Source organism: Tenrec ecaudatus, chromosome 15 (genome assembly GCF_050624435.1).
Source record: "Tenrec ecaudatus isolate mTenEca1 chromosome 15, mTenEca1.hap1, whole genome shotgun sequence".
In the NCBI taxonomy this organism is placed as follows: domain Eukaryota; kingdom Metazoa; phylum Chordata; class Mammalia; order Afrosoricida; family Tenrecidae; genus Tenrec; species Tenrec ecaudatus.
This window is the reverse complement of record NC_134544.1, coordinates 92,733,754-92,753,447: the sequence shown is the minus strand read 5'-3', so window position 1 is coordinate 92,753,447 and position 19,694 is coordinate 92,733,754.

Here is a 19,694-nt window from a genome sequence, read left to right as displayed (position 1 = left end):
TTTATCAGCAGTTGTTTTGCATTCCCTTTTCTTTATTGAAATACATAGCCATTGTGTTTGTGATTGTGTTACATTGTTAAACTCCCTGGGGGTAATCCCGAGGGTGCCTCAGGGTAAATGTTAACTGTCAGAAGCAGTAATCCGGACCCACACTCGGGATTACTTAACTGCTCCCTGGTCCAGCGGTTTTCTCTCCGTGCAGTGTTGCTGCACGGAAGCAGAATTGGGTGGGATGTCCAAACACACACACACACACACACGGACGCACACACGCACACACACACACACACACACACACGCACACACACACACACACACACTTACATTGATGAGGGTAACCTGTGAGGATTACATTATTTCAAAACAAATCACAAATGACTTGCCCTAGATCAGTCTCCAGGGCTCTTCCTTACCTTTTACTGTTATTTGGCAAAGTTTTTGCCTAGAAACTTTTTGCCCATGGCATCCAAAAATCCTCACTTTAGCACAAACGGTGTTTTAAACCAGATAAATGTGCAGCACATCCCCTGCCGCGTGCACAACCACCCCCCCTACACACACCCCGACCTGTTTTGAAATAATCATTGGCTTGGAACACTTCATCCTGAGGACTGCACACAGTGGGAATTCCCCCAGAATGTTCCCACTTGAAGGAACTGCTCATGTCAAGGATTGATGATCCTTTCCTGCTAGCCGTTTGACGCCTAATAAGCTGAGTGTGTTCTACTGTGCTCTTGTGACCCACTGACTCTTCCAGTTCACCCATTCACCCAATGGCTTTCACTAAAATCTCACTTGATTGATTGCGGTGTGGCTCTTTGGACTGTCTGTGAAACCAACCACGTACAACTCTTCCGAAGGAGGTGTCTGTCTGCATGCATGTTGAAGAATTCTCAGTCACTAGCTAGGCCAGTCAAATGGAAATCAATGGATCGGCGGAGAGACAGCAAAGTCAGAGAATTGCCACCAAACTGATCGTGACTGGCGGAGGCAGGTTTCCACTCAAGAGATCACAGTTGCGGGTGGGATCAGAGAAGCGGGCACGGGTCTGACCACTGTAAATGGAACACATAGAGAGATGGGATTCATGCGCAGAAGAGCTTCCAAGGTGTCTCCAGGAAATTCGGACTGACCCAAGCAGTCAGGAGATAATGCATGACCCTCTGTTTGTGTGTGTGGATGTGGGTGTGGGTGTGTGGGAGAGAAGAGAGAGAACCAGAGAGAGAGTGACTGCCATCTAGCTGGGCAAAGGCTTAGACCTTTGCCAATCTACCCCCTTATCCAGTCGTCAGAGCCACAGAGGCAAATCCACTGAAAAGTGCATGTTGGTCTTCCACCGTCCACGCAGTGCTCCGAATGGAAGCTCAAATGGAATCCATTCATTCACACGGAGACTCAAGCATAGATCTGGGGTTTTCACAGTCCCCAGAGTGTGTGAAACACAACCTACAGGACCATGTGTGTGAACCAACTGTCAATGTTCATCTGTTAAGTAGTCTGAGAGGGTGGGGCTTCCCTGGAGGGTACCTTCACATTCCTGGTTTGGAGGTGCATCCCAGTCACCGTCTACGAAGTCAATGTCGCTCCCCACCGTGTCCCCTCCTCCACCACCACCACACCACCACACCACCACCTCCACACACCATAACAATGCCAGTCTTAAGGCACTTCACAGCACAAGGTTGCTACGCTACTACATGAACTCCCAGGGCAACTGCTTGATGACTACATGCCTGAGTGTGGTCAGCTATCAAAAGCATTCAGACCTGCTTCCTGCCCCACCCTAAGTAGGCTCCACACCCTTTCCATCAGGCACATAGATTAAGCCCTGTACAAGAATTCAAAGACAGCTAAGGTCAAGCCAGCTCAGAGACCAAGCTTAGGTTGTCATCTGGACTCTAGGGGTGGGCTTTCCTGTCACACGTGTGCAGCAAGAGATACATGATGTTCTCTGAACTTGAGGCTCTTGAGAGTGAAGGGATGGCCTTTAGCCTGTTAATTAGCTTGCAGCTCGATGACCTCAATTGGTGGGGCCGGGGACATGAAGAAGCTCAGTGGACACCTGACCAAGTCTATGTAGGGTTTTACTCTCTTGGGGGGAGGAAATTACAAATGATCTCCAAGGGGTCCTAAAGGGCTTCTTTGGTCCCTTTGGGTCTTTGCAAATGTATTCCACGGTTTATGAATGGTTTTGGGGGGGTTTCAGATTTTGTATGTACTCTATGTATAAATGATCTATGATGTATAAATTATAAACGTATTATACATTAATTGTTTACATAAAATCACTTATATAATATATAAATATACATAGATATCTACTCCTTCAGGTGCCTTTTTTAGGGTATCATTGTGTCGCTGCTGTTTCTTACTGATTTCAGTGTGTTTATTATTTTCCTGGTTGTGGGGCATTAAAGGTGGTTTTAAATACGTTTCGTGTTTTCTTTAATTTTTTTTAAGCGTATAAGGTATGATTGGTGCTTTTCAGAGGGTTTTAGTGAGTCTTCCGGGCCTTCGGGGCGTTTTACAAGTCTCTTAGGTACTCCTGATAGAGCTCCTCGCTGATGGGGAATTGCAGTGGTGGCTCCCATTGCAGGCCTGCTTCCTGCTGATTCACCAATGGCTGGGCATTCTGCTGAATTTCCAGGTCGTCGAGGAGTTGGTCCAAGAAGCTGGTGCCTTGTGGAGAGGCTTGGGCAAGCAGTGGAGAGTTTTCCTGCAGCAGTGTGGCCTGCTGGTTGTGCAGATGTGTCTCCCCAGTCAGCTGCCGCTGGGCACTCACGCTCAGGGCCAGGCCAGGCCCCCATCCCACTGGAGCTGGTGTGTGTGCAGGAGCTGGGCTCTGCCAGAACAGGTTTGGATGCTCCCACAACGAAGTGTCTTTCCACTGCGCAACGTCCGAAAGAATGTCGTGTTGTTTGGGACCTTGGTTTCCGCAGCTGGAAAGGTCCAAGTAGTGTGTCCTTGTCTCCGGAGGCCTTGCCGCTTGGGTGAACTCCTGTGGCATTTGCCCCTGATGGGGAACCGGGCCCACAGAGGCTTGGCCTCCCATGACGCAAGCTAACGGATTGCTGTCTCCATCACCTCGGCCGCCGCCCCCGAAGCCCAGGGAGGGCGGTCTCTGGGCATCTAGGGGTGTGGTTTGCTCCAGTGGCTGGTGAAGCGGACCTGGGAAGACCGGGCTGGAGCTGCATCGCTGGAGCCTGCGGTGATCCAGCCGCACCCTGGTGTGCGGTGGGTGTCGGGCCCTTCTGTTCTGGAACCACGTGTCAATCCGCGCTTCCGGAAGGCCTGTGTGGCGTGCCAGCTCTTGCCTGTCTTTCACGCCAGGGAATGGCAGCTTCTGGAATGCTTGCACCAGGTGGGCTCTTTGATCTTTGCTGATGACAGTCCTCTTGCGTCTGTCTGCCTTCGGCGCTTTGGCTGCAGAAGTGGTGCGAGGCGGCACGGAGCTCAGTCGGCTCCTCCTGAGCTGTCGACTTTTGCGATTTTTGAACCACAGGAAGATTCTGTCCTCGGCCACGTCGAAGGCTCTGGCAAGTTCTTCTCTGGCCGTGAAGCCTGGATACGGGTCTCGAGCAAATGAGGCTTCTAAGATGTCAGATTGAGAAGCAGTCCAGACAGTCCTCTTTCTTCGGTCTTGGGTACGCTGAGAACGGGCAGGAGGGCCTTTCGACGCCATGCTGCGGATGGAGGAGCAGTTCTGGGGGAGAAGAGAGGGCTGTGGGCTCCGACAGGCCAGCGGAACTTGAGCTCTTCGGAGGAGAGTGCCAGCCGCCGCTCTTACATAGCTTTCCCTTCGAGCACCTGATTTGATATACAAGATGTGATTGGCGACAGGAATGAGCACAGCCGATAGGGATGAGGCACGTGTTTGCAACTGTCTGGCGAGCGCCACAGAGCATTCACCTCCTCCTCCTTCTGCATAGTTCTGGTTTCTGGTTTCATTTCTCAAAGATATCCCTTTTATTTAAAAATGTATCCCTTTTATTTTTAAATTAAAACTGTTTATGTTTCGAAGTAATATTTAAAAACCCGGGGGACTGCACCTTTCCGAAGCGCACAACGTGACCGTGTGAATGTGCGTGCCTGTGTGTGGCGCTGGGTGTGTGCTTGCGCGCACATACGTGCCCGAAAAGGATAGTTGCATCATGCACCGGCAGGGCCTGACCCAGGGACACACTGGCTGAGGTGGTTTACCAAAACACAGCCAAAACCTATGTTCGGATGGACGTGCTGATACTACAAACTGAGAAGCAACAGCGGAATGAGACGACAAGTCCAGCTAGTCAGCAGGACACCCAGGCTGACGAAAGTTCCCAAGGACCCTCCCCAAGTGAGAAATGATTGGAATTGCTCACGAGATGTCAGTTGCCCACGGGCCCTACACTTGCTTGCAAGACGCCCTGATCTTCATTGCAAGGATCTGAAGCCCCCGTGGTGGTTGGAGTCCACTGAAGTAATGCTACCTACTGTGAGGCAACTTGACGTCCACTGATGCAAAGCTACCTATTTTGAGGCAACTCGTGTCTTGGTTCAGAAAGACCATTGGGAGTTTGATTTATGGGAACTTAGTGGAGAAGAAAACAATAAATGAAAGCCCAGAGGAACAATTTAAGAAGGAACAGAAAGGACAGCCAAAGTCTGTCAAGTCATTTTGGTGTTTGATAATGAAATGCATGAATGCTTTATTGATTTCATAGTTCGAACAATAGGCCCTAGTGTGATAAAGTGTGCTCACTTATGGTTAGAAGGTTTGGTTTTTCACACTTGTGTTTGGGACAGTTTTCCTTTCAAGATGTGCTAATTTTTAACCAGGAATTCTGATGTGCATCTGATGGAGAGTAAAGAAATGTGATTATGTAACTTGTCATGGTCTTGAGAATTTCCTGATGTATGACCTCAAGCCGTAAGATTTAAGCAAAGGAAAAGCATCTATAATTTGAAGCTTTGCATGAATAAAATTGGAAGTGTCACCCGCAACCTTTGAGTCGTGTGGTTTCTGTCTCTCACTCGCCGACGCCGTGACCCACCTTGAGGCATCCGTGGACATTGCTGCAGCTGGACTGCGGCATCAGTCCCATTCTGAGTGCCCTCCAACCCGAGGGGTCCATCTTCCCTCACTGTTTCCCACAATGTTTGCTCCAATGCACGAGGCTCTCAGTATTACACCATAATGTGGTCTAAGCTGAAGCAGATCAGGGCCCTGCACGTGCTTCCCTGAACGTTTCAAGTCAGCAGCAGAAGGTGACATACATTAACCACAAAATCTAAAAACTCTTCTAATCTTTAGTAGGTTCCTTTTGCTCCTCTCGCTCTTAACATATTTTGAAGCATATTTACATACATACATTTACTAGAAGTGTGTCCCATTATTTGTTACTCCCAACGTTTCACCACTTGCCCTTAATTTTCACTGTAAACTTTCACGGCCTGTCTGTCACGGGGTCCTGAGTTTTCAAAGCTCCCATGTTGGGCGCCAAAAGTGCGGGTGATTAGTCCAGCTTATCCCCCATCAAGCTGCGTCTGAAATGAGGCGTGCGGGTGAAAGAAAAAAAGATAGAGCCATATACAAAGCATGGGATTGGGAGGACAACAGTCTAATGGACGGAAGTACGTTCAGAGCTTGGTTTTTACACTCTTCTTACAAGGGAATGGTTACAAAACAAACATCAGAGAACTTGCTTTAAAAAACATGCCTAACCTCTAATCTATGCAAATGTTACTTAGCGAGTCACGCTTTCGAAACATTTGTATAATAAGAGCACTATATTCAAGGATAAGCGCAAGGACATGCAAGGTTCAAAAGGATCTTAAGAGGTCGTAAATAACTGAGTTATCTCACACTGCTTTTAGCTGCCAGGTCAGAAAGGAATTAGGTATCTCACAATGCTTTTAGTTACAAGGTAAACAGAGGCACAGGGGGCTAGTCGCACACCAAGAAACACCTGGGCCAGTTTTTGGCCTACTACAACCACATCCACTCCATGCCCTCACTCTCACAAACACGTTGACCAATTATGAACTAAACAGTAGCTAGTAACACCTCAGCCTGAGGACTGCAAACATTGGGAATTCCCCCAAAACATTCTCACTTGGAGGTACTGGGTGTGTTAAGGATTGATCCTCCTTCCCTGCTGGTGGTTTGATGCCCAATAAGCTGAGTGTATTCTGCTGTGCTCTCGCGACCCACTGACTCCTCTGTGTTGCCCATTCACCCACTGGCTTTCACTAAAAGCTCATTGGATTTATTGTGTTGTGGCTCATTGGACTGTCTTTGAAATCAACTGGGTAAACTCTTCCCAAGGATCTGTCCATCTGTCTATCTGCCTATCTGCTTGTCTGTCGGCCTGTCTGTTGAAGATTCTCAGTCACTAGCTAGGCCACTCAAATGGGAATCAATTAGTCGTTGGAGTTGAGAACAAAGGGACAGAATTGCCACAAAACCAATTGTGACTCACTGCGATGGGTTTCCCCTCCAGAAACCACAGTTATGAATGGGACCAGAATAAGAGGCAGGAACACAGAGAGATGTGGCACATATGCCAAAGACCTTACAATGTGGCTCTAGGAATCTGACTGACCCATGCATACCGTGTGTGTGTGTGTGTGTGTGTGTCTGTGTGTATGTGTGATAGCCCTTGCTTACGGAGTGATATCGATTTCCATTGAGGACTGACACACCACCCAGCCATGCCACTGTGGATAACACCACCTGAGTTCTCCCTGTCCTGCCTAACACCAACCCTCCACCCATCTCTTGCCTCCCCAACAAAAACTCATATTCTTACACACACTTTTGGGTTGGTTGGTTTGTTAGGGATGGGGAAAACGATCAGGTGTTTTGCTTGTTTGTATATTTTTAAAACCGTTTAAAGTTGCACTTTAACCGCATGTCGTACCATCAATATCGCAATCCTATTGTTATCCTTTTAAATTGTAGAATTTTTTTTTCTTCCCTTTCACTGTGATCGAGGATGAGGGTGGTGGTGATGATGATGATGATGATTTTCCAATCGTGGTAATACTAGACTAGACACAACAGAACATTCTGCGATCAAAACGTTCTCTTCTGTGTCTCTTTCACAAACTTTTGAGATGGCAGAGCCGATCTTATAACTCCCTACTCCCTAAATACAGTTTCAAAAGTACTCGAGAGCCAGATGTGTGTCTATTTTTACACACAGAAGAAATCACCATTCTCAGGTGAATCTCCTTTCAGATGGATTTCCTGGAATGCAAGAGAGATAATTCCTTCAGGACCAGTGAGGATACCAGAAGGGTAGCCGAAGGGTGAGGTGGAAAACGGGTACCAATTTACAGGTATCTACATATGATCTCCTCTCTAGGGGGTTGGAGGAAAAAGAGAGCGTGAAAGCAGACATTGGACAGTGTAAGTTATAACAAAATACTAATAATTTTTAAATATTAAGGGTTCATGAGGTAGGGGGGAGCAGGGTGGGAGTGGGAAAATTAGAAGCTGATAGCAAGGGCTCAAGTAGAAAGCCAATATTTTGAGAATGATAATGGCAACACTGGTACAGATGTGCTTGACACATTTGATGGATGGAAGGATTTTGATAAGAGTTGTACGAGCTTCCAATAATATATACATATATTTTAAAGATGGCTTTCCTTTAGACTTGGATGTTCTCTTATCTTCTGGAGGTCTTCCAAGTGTCCTGTCCTTTTCTGCTCACTTCCCAGGGCTGAAGGACCTTTTGTGTGAGGACTGACTTCCTTGGATTTTGCTTGCGCTACCACCTTGCTGAATCTGATGAGAGTTTTTTTCCTTTTCCTTTCCTTTTGGAAACCCTTTGCCATCATTTCCATGATTGAGTAATTTGGTTATGTTCCCTGGCGGTTATCCCGAAGCTCGCTTGCGGTAAATGTTAACTGTTAGAAGCAATAATCCTGGGACACTTTTAGGGTTGCACTGCAGAGAAGTCTGTTCTTTGCTCCTAGGTCCATCATAGTTCTCAGCCTGCAGTTTCACCAAATGGGGCCTGAACTCCGTTCGAAATTCAAAATTCCATGTCTAAAAGGGACATGCACACACACAAAGAGTGACCGAGTTTAACCTGTGAGGATTATATTGTATCAAAGCAAATTACCTCAGTTTTTTCCCTACATCAGTCTCCAGTGCCCTGCCTGCCCTTTTACTGTCATTTGGTAAAAAAAAAAAAAAAAAAAAAAATTTTGCCTGGAAATTTCTTGCCAATGACTTCAAAAAAGTCTCTCTTTAGCACAGAGGGAGTTTTAGAGCAGATAAATGCGCGCCAATTCCCCCGCAGTGCTCAAACATTCACACATCCAAGGCCCAGTTTGGAAATAATCAGTGGCTAGGAACACCTCAGCCTGAGGCCAGCAAACATTGGGAATTCCCCCCTAAAGATCCCACTTCGAGGAATTGCGTGGGTCCATGATTGGTCATCATTCCCTGCTGGTGGTTTGCAATCTAATAAGCTGAGTATGTTCTGCTGTGCTCTCAGACCCCATTGACTCTTACACTTCACCCATTCACCCACTGGATTTCACTAAAAGTTCTTTTGATTGATTGTGGTGTGGCTCTTTCGATGGATACAGCTCTTCCTAAGGTTCTGTTGTCCGTGTGTCAGTCTACCTTTGCCTTACTGTTTGTCTGCCTGTCTGTTGAAGAATTCTCAGTCAATAGGCCACTCACATGGGAATCAATCGATCAGTGGAGAGAGAGCAATGGGGCAGAATTGCCATCAACTGATAGCGACTGGCAGCAGCAGGTTTCCACTGGAGTGATCAGGTGCCGGTAGGAGCAGAGAAGCGTTAATGGGTGTGACCACTGTGATCAGAGCAAAAAGTGAGGCGGGGTGCATATGCAGAAGAGCTTACAAGGTGGCTACAGGAACCACTGACCCACCCAAGGAGTCATGAGAACACGCATGACCACCCTGCGTGTGTGTGTGTGTGTATATATGTGTGTTTGTGTGTGTGTGTGTGTGTGTGTGTGTGTGTGTGTGTGTGTGATAGACTTTCCTTGAGGAGTAATGATTGATTTCCATTTAAGGCAGGCACACCAGCCAGGGAAGCCACTGAGGATTGTGTTACCTGGATTCTCCCTACCCTACCTAACACCCAGCCATCACCTATCCACCCCACAAAGCAATCCAATTCTTACACAAACTTTTTGGGTTTTTTGTTTGTTGATGGTGGCAGAGAATCTCAGACCAGGGTTTGAGGGCCTTCTGCTTTTTTAAACGTTTAATGTAAAGCATCAGTTAAGCAGCTTAAAATTTGGCTGGATTTTCGTCAGGCTTTTGAGTGATTTTCGGATTATCAAAATTGACTCCTATATGGGAAATGGCCTGAAGCCAAGTCAGGGCACACTCAAGCATTTTATTTCAGCAGGCATGTCTGTCCCCACCTGCTTGATTGTTAATTTGATCATTTCAACCAGGTTTTTGTCTGGAAACAACCTAGATCAAGGTCGGTTAAGTGAACCTGATTTGGGTGCTGCTGATCAGCGAGAAAAATGCATTCCCTCTTATCTGCAGTTAGGGGGGAGGAAAGGATGACAAAAATATCATGCCACGACAAATCATAAGCTTGGGTTAAATACTGAAACTCCTTAATATAGGTGGTGGTATTATTATAAAGATAAAGGAGCCAGAACCCTTTTCAACCCAAGATAAATCAGTGAGAGAAAAGGGAACATGAACTGGACCACACTCTCAGTCCTGGCCACTTCCTAGAGTGGACAAATGACAAGGGGGTTCTTCGAGCGCATGTGCTTGCTAACCAGGCCAGGTGAGTGCAGACTCAGCTTCCTCCAGCAAGACAGATAGATCAGAAGAAGAAGGTGTGGGGGGCTCTGGGTGGCCAGAATAGGGAGAAGGTACGTATGAGGGGAGACAAGGTGTTCAGGCAGGTCCGAAAAGGCAGACACCAGAGGTGGGTCCAGAAGCAGGAGAGGAGGAATTTTATTTAGTCAAGAGGACTTGGGAAGGTGATCAGGAAATACAGAGAAAAGAACAGGAGCTCAGGGGAAAGGCGGCCTGGACGTACTGAATCTCGACTATTTTTTTGCTGCTGACCTCCGCCCTAAATGCCTGGTATTTTTCTGTAACCAAGTTTGGCCTCAATGCCAATTGAAGAATAAGTTATACTAGCCAGAAAAAATAGTACTTTCAATTTTAAGGTTCCCCTCAACGTCAACAATTTTTGTCAACAAACTCACAAATAATCAAAAGTTTCATATGCTCAGGTCTTTTTCTTTCTTCCCTCCTGCCCCTCTCTACTACCTGTTACCCTGCTCAAGATCTCTTAGCCAAACATTCTCTTAATCAGGCCCAGGCAGTACTCCCCTTCCCTCTTTCTCCAACCCCCCTGACTTCTTATCTGCGCCCCCAGTAAGGCTTCCTCCATATTCTGGGTACCCCTCCCCATCATTCCTCCATTACCCCCTCAACTCCAAAAGGCTGAGACACTGTGCCCCCGACACCCACCCCCACCACAAGCCAGAACCCTCAGACTGCCTAGAGTCTCTCTCTCTCTCTCTCTCTCTCTCTCTCTCTCTCTCTCTCTCTCTCTCTCTCTCTCTCTCTCACCTTCCTGGCTCCTTCCCTGCTCAGCCACCACTTAGCCAACACTTCAAGCCACTGACAGACCTCCCAGATAGGGAAGCAGAACACAAATCAATGGTCGCCACCCTGAAACTGGCAGGAGGGAGGGGTCAGAAAGCTCCAGGAAGTAACAACTTTAATCGCTGCATTTTTGATGTCAATGTCCTCTGAAATCTTGACAATTTCTGCCAGTAAACTCACAAATAGTCTGAGAAGCTATTTCTGATTCTGCTCTCCCTTGTCCTGTCAGTTATGTCTGTCTTCCTCCCTGTCCTGCTCCTCAGTTCCACTTTACAGTCACTATGAGGCAGAATTGACTCAACAGCAGTGAGTTTGGGTTCTGTACATTAATATATTTTAGTGACACATGTCCTCAAGGTCATTACTTTTTTGTTGTTTTATTTTATTTTCACAGTGACATAGAAATTTAATCAGTCATTTATCAGTTATCCTAGTACAGCAGCTCTCAACCTGTGGATTATGACCCTTTCAGGGGTCAAATGACCCTTTCAGAAGGTCACCTGAGACAATGGGAAACACATATTTTCGGTGGTCTTAGGAACCGAGACACTGCTCCTCTGTCCCCAGGCAGGTCCACCCATATGCAGATGCTTGCACATATGAGTACCCCAAGGTGAAGACTGTTACCATGATTCAAGACAAAATTTCATTTATTTGTAATCAGAAATAAATATTTCACAATATATAATTATATATTGCTTTGTGATTAATCACTATGCTTTAATTATGGTCAATTTGTAGCAAGGAAAATACATACTGCATATTAGATAATTACATTACAATTAACAGTATGATCATTATAATTATGATGTAGCAATGGAAATAATTTTATGGTTGGGGGTCACCACAACTTGAGGAAGTATATGAAAGTTCCTTATATATATATAGCTGCTTCTTTTTCAATTTGTTTGATTTTACTGTGTAGAACTATGTCTCAATGTTAGACCCTCATTTTAAAATATTGTGTTTTAATTGTTCCTAGTACAAGCAACATCCAGATGTATAGTTCTCAAACATAGTAAGATATCACTTATTTAAAAGAGGTGACCATTTTCTCTGCCCCACTGCATGGTAGTACTTACATTTTCTAACCTTTTATCGAGTGTTTTTGAGAGAAGGCTTGTTTTCTTCGCCGTTTTATTATTCTTGGGTGCACTCCAGTGCATTCTGTTAGTGATGCCATGGGGCCTTAACCTTTTCCTTATGGTTTTTAGACTATAATCTATATGTGAACAGATTGTCATGTTATGGGACTCAACTGCTTTCATCTTACAGAGCTGCCAATCATTTAACCACCGGAGCAGTAGGGCTTCTTCACGGACTAATTGAGATTTGCCAAGTTGACATGTTTTGCATTATAGACATGCTGATTCTTTTTTAAAAATCATAATTATTATTATTTAAATCAGTTTATTGGGGGCCCATACAACTCTTATTGTAATCCATATATACATCCATTGCGTCAAGCACATTTTGTATATTTGGTGCCCCATCATTCTGACATGGTGATTCTTATTGAGAATTATTTTTCTGTTTTTGTGCACAGAAATTTTTGTTTTAGTTCATTCATTCATCAGTATATGAGGAGCTTCAATGCTATAGAAAACTATGGGACTCTAAATCCATGAATGTCCCCACAAAATGGGTGGAAACAAATTCCGTATTTTGGGGTCCTAATCTGAATAATTTTGCACTTTTGATCATGCTGTGTTTTCTTTAATCATGTTTAACAGACCTGTTTTATTCATCAAGACAACTCTGTTGCCATTGTGTGCCCATCTCTTCAGTTTGGCTTTAGTGTGTTTTGGATTATTACATGTTCACTGTCTTCCAGTCAGCACACACACATCTTCACTGTTTGAAAGGTGTTAACACCTGTTAAGGAACCTCCATAAAGCTGAAGATTATTTCTTGTGACATTGCTGTAGGACAGTAACATTTCCCCTATTACAAATGGTATATTCACAGCTAGGAGAGATAGGAACAGAATTATAAGACAAGTTCAGCACTTCTCTAAAGCAGCTACTTTTCTAGGGTCTGTTTACAACCTAAGTGAGGTCACTCCCTTCAGACTTGCAGTAAGCACCGTCTTTTCTGGTCATTGATTTCTATACTTTCTCTTAAATGAAAACTGATTCTGACCAAAGTGAACATTTTTGAAGGCAAATAGTTCACACATAAATTATTTTAACATCTAAGTAGGCCTGATACTTGAATTCTTAGATCTCAGGTCTTTGGAACATAATAATACAAATAGAGATGTTTTCTTGGGGCAAACTATGAAACTGAGAATTCTGAGACTACAACAGGAAAGCCACCCAGACAACACAACTCTACCTGCCTCAGAGCCTGGTTCTTTTGCTAACTTGATCATAAGCACCCCCTGTGCTTGAAGGCAAACAAGCAGCCATCTAGCTCAGAAGCAACAAAGCCCACAGAGAAGAAGCACACAGCCTAAACGAATACAAGGTGTTGAATGGACCAGGTAGCAGACACCAAGGAACAAAAACAATCATGGTATGATCACATTCCTCACATAAACGCTGAAGACTAATGTGTGCATAAGCAAGTGTGGTGAAGAAGGCTGATGGTGCCCGGCTACTGAGAGCTATAGCGTCTGGGGACTTAAAGGCTTGAAAGCAAACAAGCGGCCATCTAGCCCAGATGCAACAAAGCCCACACGGAAGCAGCACATCAACATGGGTGATCGTGAAGGGCAGAGGAGACCAGGTCTCAAACAACAAAGGCGGCGGGGGTGGGGAGAGGGAATTCACATCACCGTGAATGAGGCGGAGTGCGTGACAGGGACCCAATGCCCATCTGTAGACAGCTGGACATCCCTTGCAGAGGGGTAGTGGGGAGGAGATGAGTCACAGAGGGTTCAGTGTAGCAAAAATGAAACTCAAAACCTTCCTCTAGTTGTTGAATGCTTCCTCCCCTCCCAATTATCATGATCCCAATTCTACCTTGCGGACCTGGTTAGACCAGAATATGTACAGCGGTGCAGTAGGGATCTGGAAACACAGGGAATCTAGGATGGATGAACCCCTCAGGACCAGCGGTGGGAGTGGGGACACCAGGAAGGAAGGGGGTGTAGAAAGGGAGAACCGATTTTGGAGATCTATATGTAACCTCCTTTCTGGTAGATGGGCAATGGGAAGGTGGGTGAGGGGAGATGCCTGGCAGTGTAAGATAAGGTAAAATAATCATTTATAACCTATTAAGAGTGCAGGGGGAAGGGGGAGTGGTGAGGGAGGGGGAAGAATAAAAAAGGAAACCAAGCTGATTCCAGGAACCCAACTGGAAGGCAAATTTTGAGAATGACGAGGGCAATGAATATATAAGGGTGCTTTGCTCAATTGATGTATATATGGATTGTGTTAAGAGTTGTATGAGCCCCAATAAAAAGATTTATTAATTAAAAAAAAAGCACCCACTGTAGCCCATTCCTGAATGTGAGGTTTATTCACACTGACTTCCCTCACTGTGTCTCCCATAGTAATAGCTGGTCATGTCCCACATTCCAGCTATGGATTTACAGATATAGCTCATCCTTGTTACCTTCTCTGTAGATGACTAATCAGGTCTCCCATGAGGTCTGCATATTCTTAGCACAGCATCAGGTTATATTGGGCAATCCACTGCAAGCCCCAGGATGGCTGTACCAATAAGGATAAATTATATTGATGTATTGATCATGCTAAAGTACTTTTGGGTGATTACCACTTAATCTGTGTCTAGCCTCCCCTTTATTTCCCAGTTTGAGCTCAGACCAAGGATATCCTGGAGGCAGATTATTCAAGGTGGTGAAATTCATTCAGATGTGGATCTCAGATCAGACTATGCTGTGGGGAACGATAGTAGATCATTCTTTGTTGGATGGTTCATGCTTCCTGGAAGGTAAGAGACCCTGGAACCTCACCCAGTAGGTATGTATGACAGGCTCAGGGAGGAACACTGCATTTTGCATCTGGAAGCCCCTGAGGTGGAACCCAAAGGTATTCATCCCTGTGCTATCATTCTGATGATGAAGCATTCACTTATGACTTCTGTTAATTTGTCCACCCCAAGGCCTCACTTTGATTCCAGGGTTTATTGAGATGTCCATGTGCCACGGGTGTCCAGTCAGCATTTCACAGGTTAGGTCTGAGGAGTGTTGGCCCACAGTTGTTATCATGAGTGACTCTTTGAGGACTTTCTTCTTCATGAGTGGCGAACCCCAGTGTGCTCTGACATCGAGTTCCTGGCACTGGACACACAAGGTGTACATAGGATTGACATGTTTCCAGTTTTGAGGGAAGATACAGCCCCATCAAATATGTCTTGTGAGGTTAATTTGTTGGCTCACGCAGATCTAAAGGATGCCTGGAGCCAAATATTTTAGGGTTGTCAGCGCACACTTGTAGAGGGAGTATACAAAATCATTCTCTGAGCCCTTTCCCTAGGTCTGAGTAAAAGGCCAATGTTAGATTTGAAAAATGGATACAATGGTACAAAGATACAAAATGGTATGTACCTTTAATTTTCTGCCTCTTGCATCTTTTGTGATGTGTCTTCTGGGTTGAGGGCAGGGAAGGGGTTGTTGAAAGCCATTAAGATTCAGCCTTGAAATGGCTGAGAATCTCATGACCTATGTGTCAGTGTTTGCTGATTTCTTCTGCAGCTTTACGTTTTGAACAGACTATTAAGAACAAGAAAGTATGCAAGGTCGGGGAAAACAGGTTGTTTAATTTTCTCAAGGATATCTGGCTTGGAGGAAGACAGAGTTGCTATGTGTATCAAATGTGCTGGCTTGAATATGAGATAATTAACTCCTGGTTGTTTCTGCATGGATAAAAGGATTATGTAGAATAAACTTGGGGCTTCAGTATTGACTGTTGCCTTCCCACCTTCCCAATACTTTCTGTCTCTCTTTCTTCCCCCTTAATCCTAACTCCCTTTTTCAGGACTGTTCAACTCGTCGGCTGGCTCCGATGACAAAATAACCAGTAATTAATATGACTTATTTAACATGGGTTTCGCTACATCTTTGAGGAAGAAGACAGATGAAATTGGGGTTTACAAATTAGTAAATCAGTACAATTGAGCCCTCAGGCACCTTGCTTATTGAATAACACATCACTGCATATGTCAAATAGCAGAAAAGATTCCTTGATACCAGGACACAGGAGAAGGAGACCCACAAGAGACCTGTGATATGGACATGATGTTGTTTATCATATATAAACATTTATAAACCACTTTATTTTGCCACTGCCATGTATCAGATGCAAATGATTTAATAGTTTACTGGAAATGTGCCTGTGATTCCTGGTTTTATCTGTCTACCTACCTTAGTTCCTTCATTTAGGTAAAGTCTGAGAGAAAAGACAGCACCACATACTTAATTAGCAATGGGAGTTTCTTGATGGGTTAGATTTGGGTTCACTTCAGGGTTGTAGGGTGTTAGAGTCAGAGTCTGTACCTTAGATTGGAATGTAGGTCTTGGGATTAATGTTCCCTGTTCAAGAACAAGGGTTAATGAATAGAAACAGAACCTAAGTGTCAGGACTTAAGAGTCAGATGTTAGTGGACAGATTAAAGGGCTTGATGTTTAGAATGTGTCCTTCCTAACAGCTTATGTTTACAGTTGCTTAGGTCTTATGTATTATGGTATAAAGATGTACAGTTATGATTTAAACAGTACCATTTTGGAAGTTGGTTTCTGAATTTGAGACTTCTAAGTTGTGCTCATGATTTTAAAAATTGGGATAAATGAATTAGGCTAATTTTTAACAAATTGGTTATGGGTATCAGGCAATGCTCAGGGTGTTAATAGCCATTCTGGATGGTGAGGGGCTTTTCAGGTAGTTAGGGGTTCAGTGTTTGAGGAAATGATCAGTGTGTTGTAAGGATGCCCAGTATGTTAAGTTGTAAGGGTTAATAGTTTGGGAGATGTTGTTTAGCAATTAATGGTTTGTGAACTAAGTATCAAAAGTTATTTTTGCATGTTGAAATGTAGCCTACACCATTTTTATATTTGTTAGCTATTTATGTCATATCTTGAATCTAGTATAGATATGATTATTAATTTATGATTAGAAGAATTTTAATTTCTCTTTGGAAGCCTCCGTTCTTTCTTAACCAATCTTATTCTGATTGCTGCAGTTTTAATATACAGTCCGTTTTTAGTATCAGTTGTGAAAGTGGATATTCTCATACTTTTTCTGAGGTGGGGTGATGTTGTTTCTCATTCCTCTAATGACATTTCTCATTCCTCTAATGATATTTTGACTTTCACCCCCCCCCCTTAGGAATGTTCATTAGCATACTAACATGTTGAACTATATCTGTTCTATTTTAGATTTTAGAGGGTTTTTTCCCTTAACATTAGAGACTTTGAATTTAGTATGTTTTCTGTGTCTATTTAGAGAATTATTTATTTTTTACATTAATTGCTATATTACAGTATTTCTTTTTCTTATATTAAAATTCAACTCGAGGACAGATTTCAATTAATCGTGGTATATAATTAATTTAATGTGTTGTCTGACTCAGTTCCCAATATTATAAACAACTTTTTCATGTAGATCCATTATCAATACTAGGGTACACTTTACTTGCAATATCATTATCTGACCTTGATATCAGGTTATTACTGGTCTCATAGAAAATGTTACTAAGTATACTCTCACAAACATTGTTATGTCTGCTCCCAATAACTTGAACTTGAAAACAAAACATAAGGTGTTTATTCAGACTGTGTGAATACACTGTTGTCATGCTGTCAGAATCTTCAACTTTAATCTGTCTTCCAGTTAGCCTTGAAGTTTTTCATGGAATGTAATTTTGATTCAGTTGATTATAGACCTTCTGAGCATCCTGAAATCCACTCAACTCTCACAGATCTAGCTGTGCCTAGATCCTCTGGTCTTGCAGCTGACCCCTCAGTGTAGAGGACTTTGTGATTTATGCTCCCCTTGACAGAAAAATGGTCACTCACACCTTAGTGCCTGTGTGCTCACCTCACACTAGAGCCCAAGTTTGGGAAGTAATCGGCCAGAAGACATGCTGGGTGGATCTTAGAGAATTTCCTTCAGCTCACCTCAAGGAGAATTGTCTAAATCAATGAGGGGCAGGAATTCCTGTTATGTTGTCATTGCTTTGTTACACACACACACACACACACACACACACAGAGGAAACTCATTCCTTCTTTTAAGTAAGAGAACTTATGTTCCACTAAATGTCACATGAAAGGTCCGGCATCTGTTACCACGGAAATAACTTTTGTAAACATAACTAACACACTGGTATTTTGTGCATGTCTGGGGTACTGATTAGTGGTTTCTGAGGTTGTTGTTGTTTTTGTTAGATGTCATTGAGTTGATTCCACATCATGGGGATCCAGTACACAACAGAAGGTAACAATGCTTTCTCCTCTGCTAGACTCAAAATTTAGGATGAACCCATTGTTGCCATCATTGTGTCAGTCCATTTAGTTGGGGATTCCTATTTGTCCCTGCCCTTCTACTTTGCCACATACACTAGGAACTGCTCCCTTCTGACAACATTTTCCGAAGTACATAATATGAATCTCACTATCTTTACCTCTAACTAGCACTCTGAGCTTAATTCTTCAAAGCCAGATTGGTTTGTGCTTTTGGAGACCAATATTATTTCATTATCCTTCACCAGAATTACAATGCAAACAAATTGATTCTTCTTCAGTCTTCCTTATTCAGTGTTCAACTTCCACATACATATGAGACAATTGAAATTGCCATAGTTTGGGTGAGGTGAACATAGTCATCACAGTAAGATCCCTGATCTCCAACACTCTAAACAAGCCTAATAAGACATATCTATCCAATACAATGTGTCTATTGATCTCTTGGCTGTTACTATCACCATTCTGGGTTTTTTTTTTTTTTTTGCATATTTTTTCAAAAGCTAACAGTATTTCTGGAAGGAGTTAAAATTTAGTCAAGCTTGAATTAAGAATGTTGCTCTAGGCGGGGCCTGGAAACCAACTTTACTCCGGAACCAACCAATGTAAGAGCCCTGAGTTTAAGCCTGTTTTTAAGACAGTGAGCCTTATATTCAAGGTATGCTTGATGACTGGTATACATGAGAGAGTCTAAAACAAATTGTGCTTCTCTCTGTAGCCTGACTTTCTGATTAGTTTTAGAGGAGCACTAGTCTACACCCCTTATCCTATAACTGCAACCTCACACAGCCCTGCCTTCAGAGACACCATGGGGGTTGTAAAAGGGCAGTGACAATGATATCCAACTAGCCACTCAGGCTAATGCCGCTCTACTTTATCACAGCACAGCCTCTTCCCAGCACATGAATTTTGTTTTCCTGCCAAACTAGCTTCCTGGTGGAACATGTTTCACAAGCTCAAGCCTAGGCACTAGTTTTTGCCCTTTCCCTAGAAGACCAAGACTATGGATGGCACATCCCAAAACCCAAGCTAATAAGCCCTCTCCTATGGTGTGTGTTGTCTGACATCTGTCAGAATTACCTAGAGTTTGGAATCCAGAATCTAGGCCAAGATGACACAAGGCTTGATCAGTCGTCTCTTTCCTGGATCCATCTTGTATTTCTAAGCTTCTGCCCTCACTTGGGCTCTTGTCATGACCCATTTACCTACCCCTTGATATTCCTTGACTATACGCTGCAGTCTTTCACAAAGGCGTTAAAATTGGACGTCCATAAACATAAGAGCTTTAAAGAGTAGGAAATAAGTATTCCCCTGGCTTGTTTCCTTGTATAGAACATCTCTGTCTTGGCCAAGGTACCTCTAGGATGTCCTATTGGTGTCTCTCTGTCTCTTGTTGTCCACCTGCACAACTTTCTCTAGGTACCACACTATTGTGACTACATGGACTACTCAACCATAGGCATTTCTTCATGCACAATACATATTGTAATGAATACCCAGGATGAAAAGGGATTGAGGCAGGTTAAATTTGATGAAAAGCTCAGCCTGTGTTGGAGTGGCATATTTCAGCATGATTCAGCTTGATCACTTTCCCCAGATATGTTAAGGATTATGGTCTGAGGTGCTTTAAGGGCTTGTAATGAACG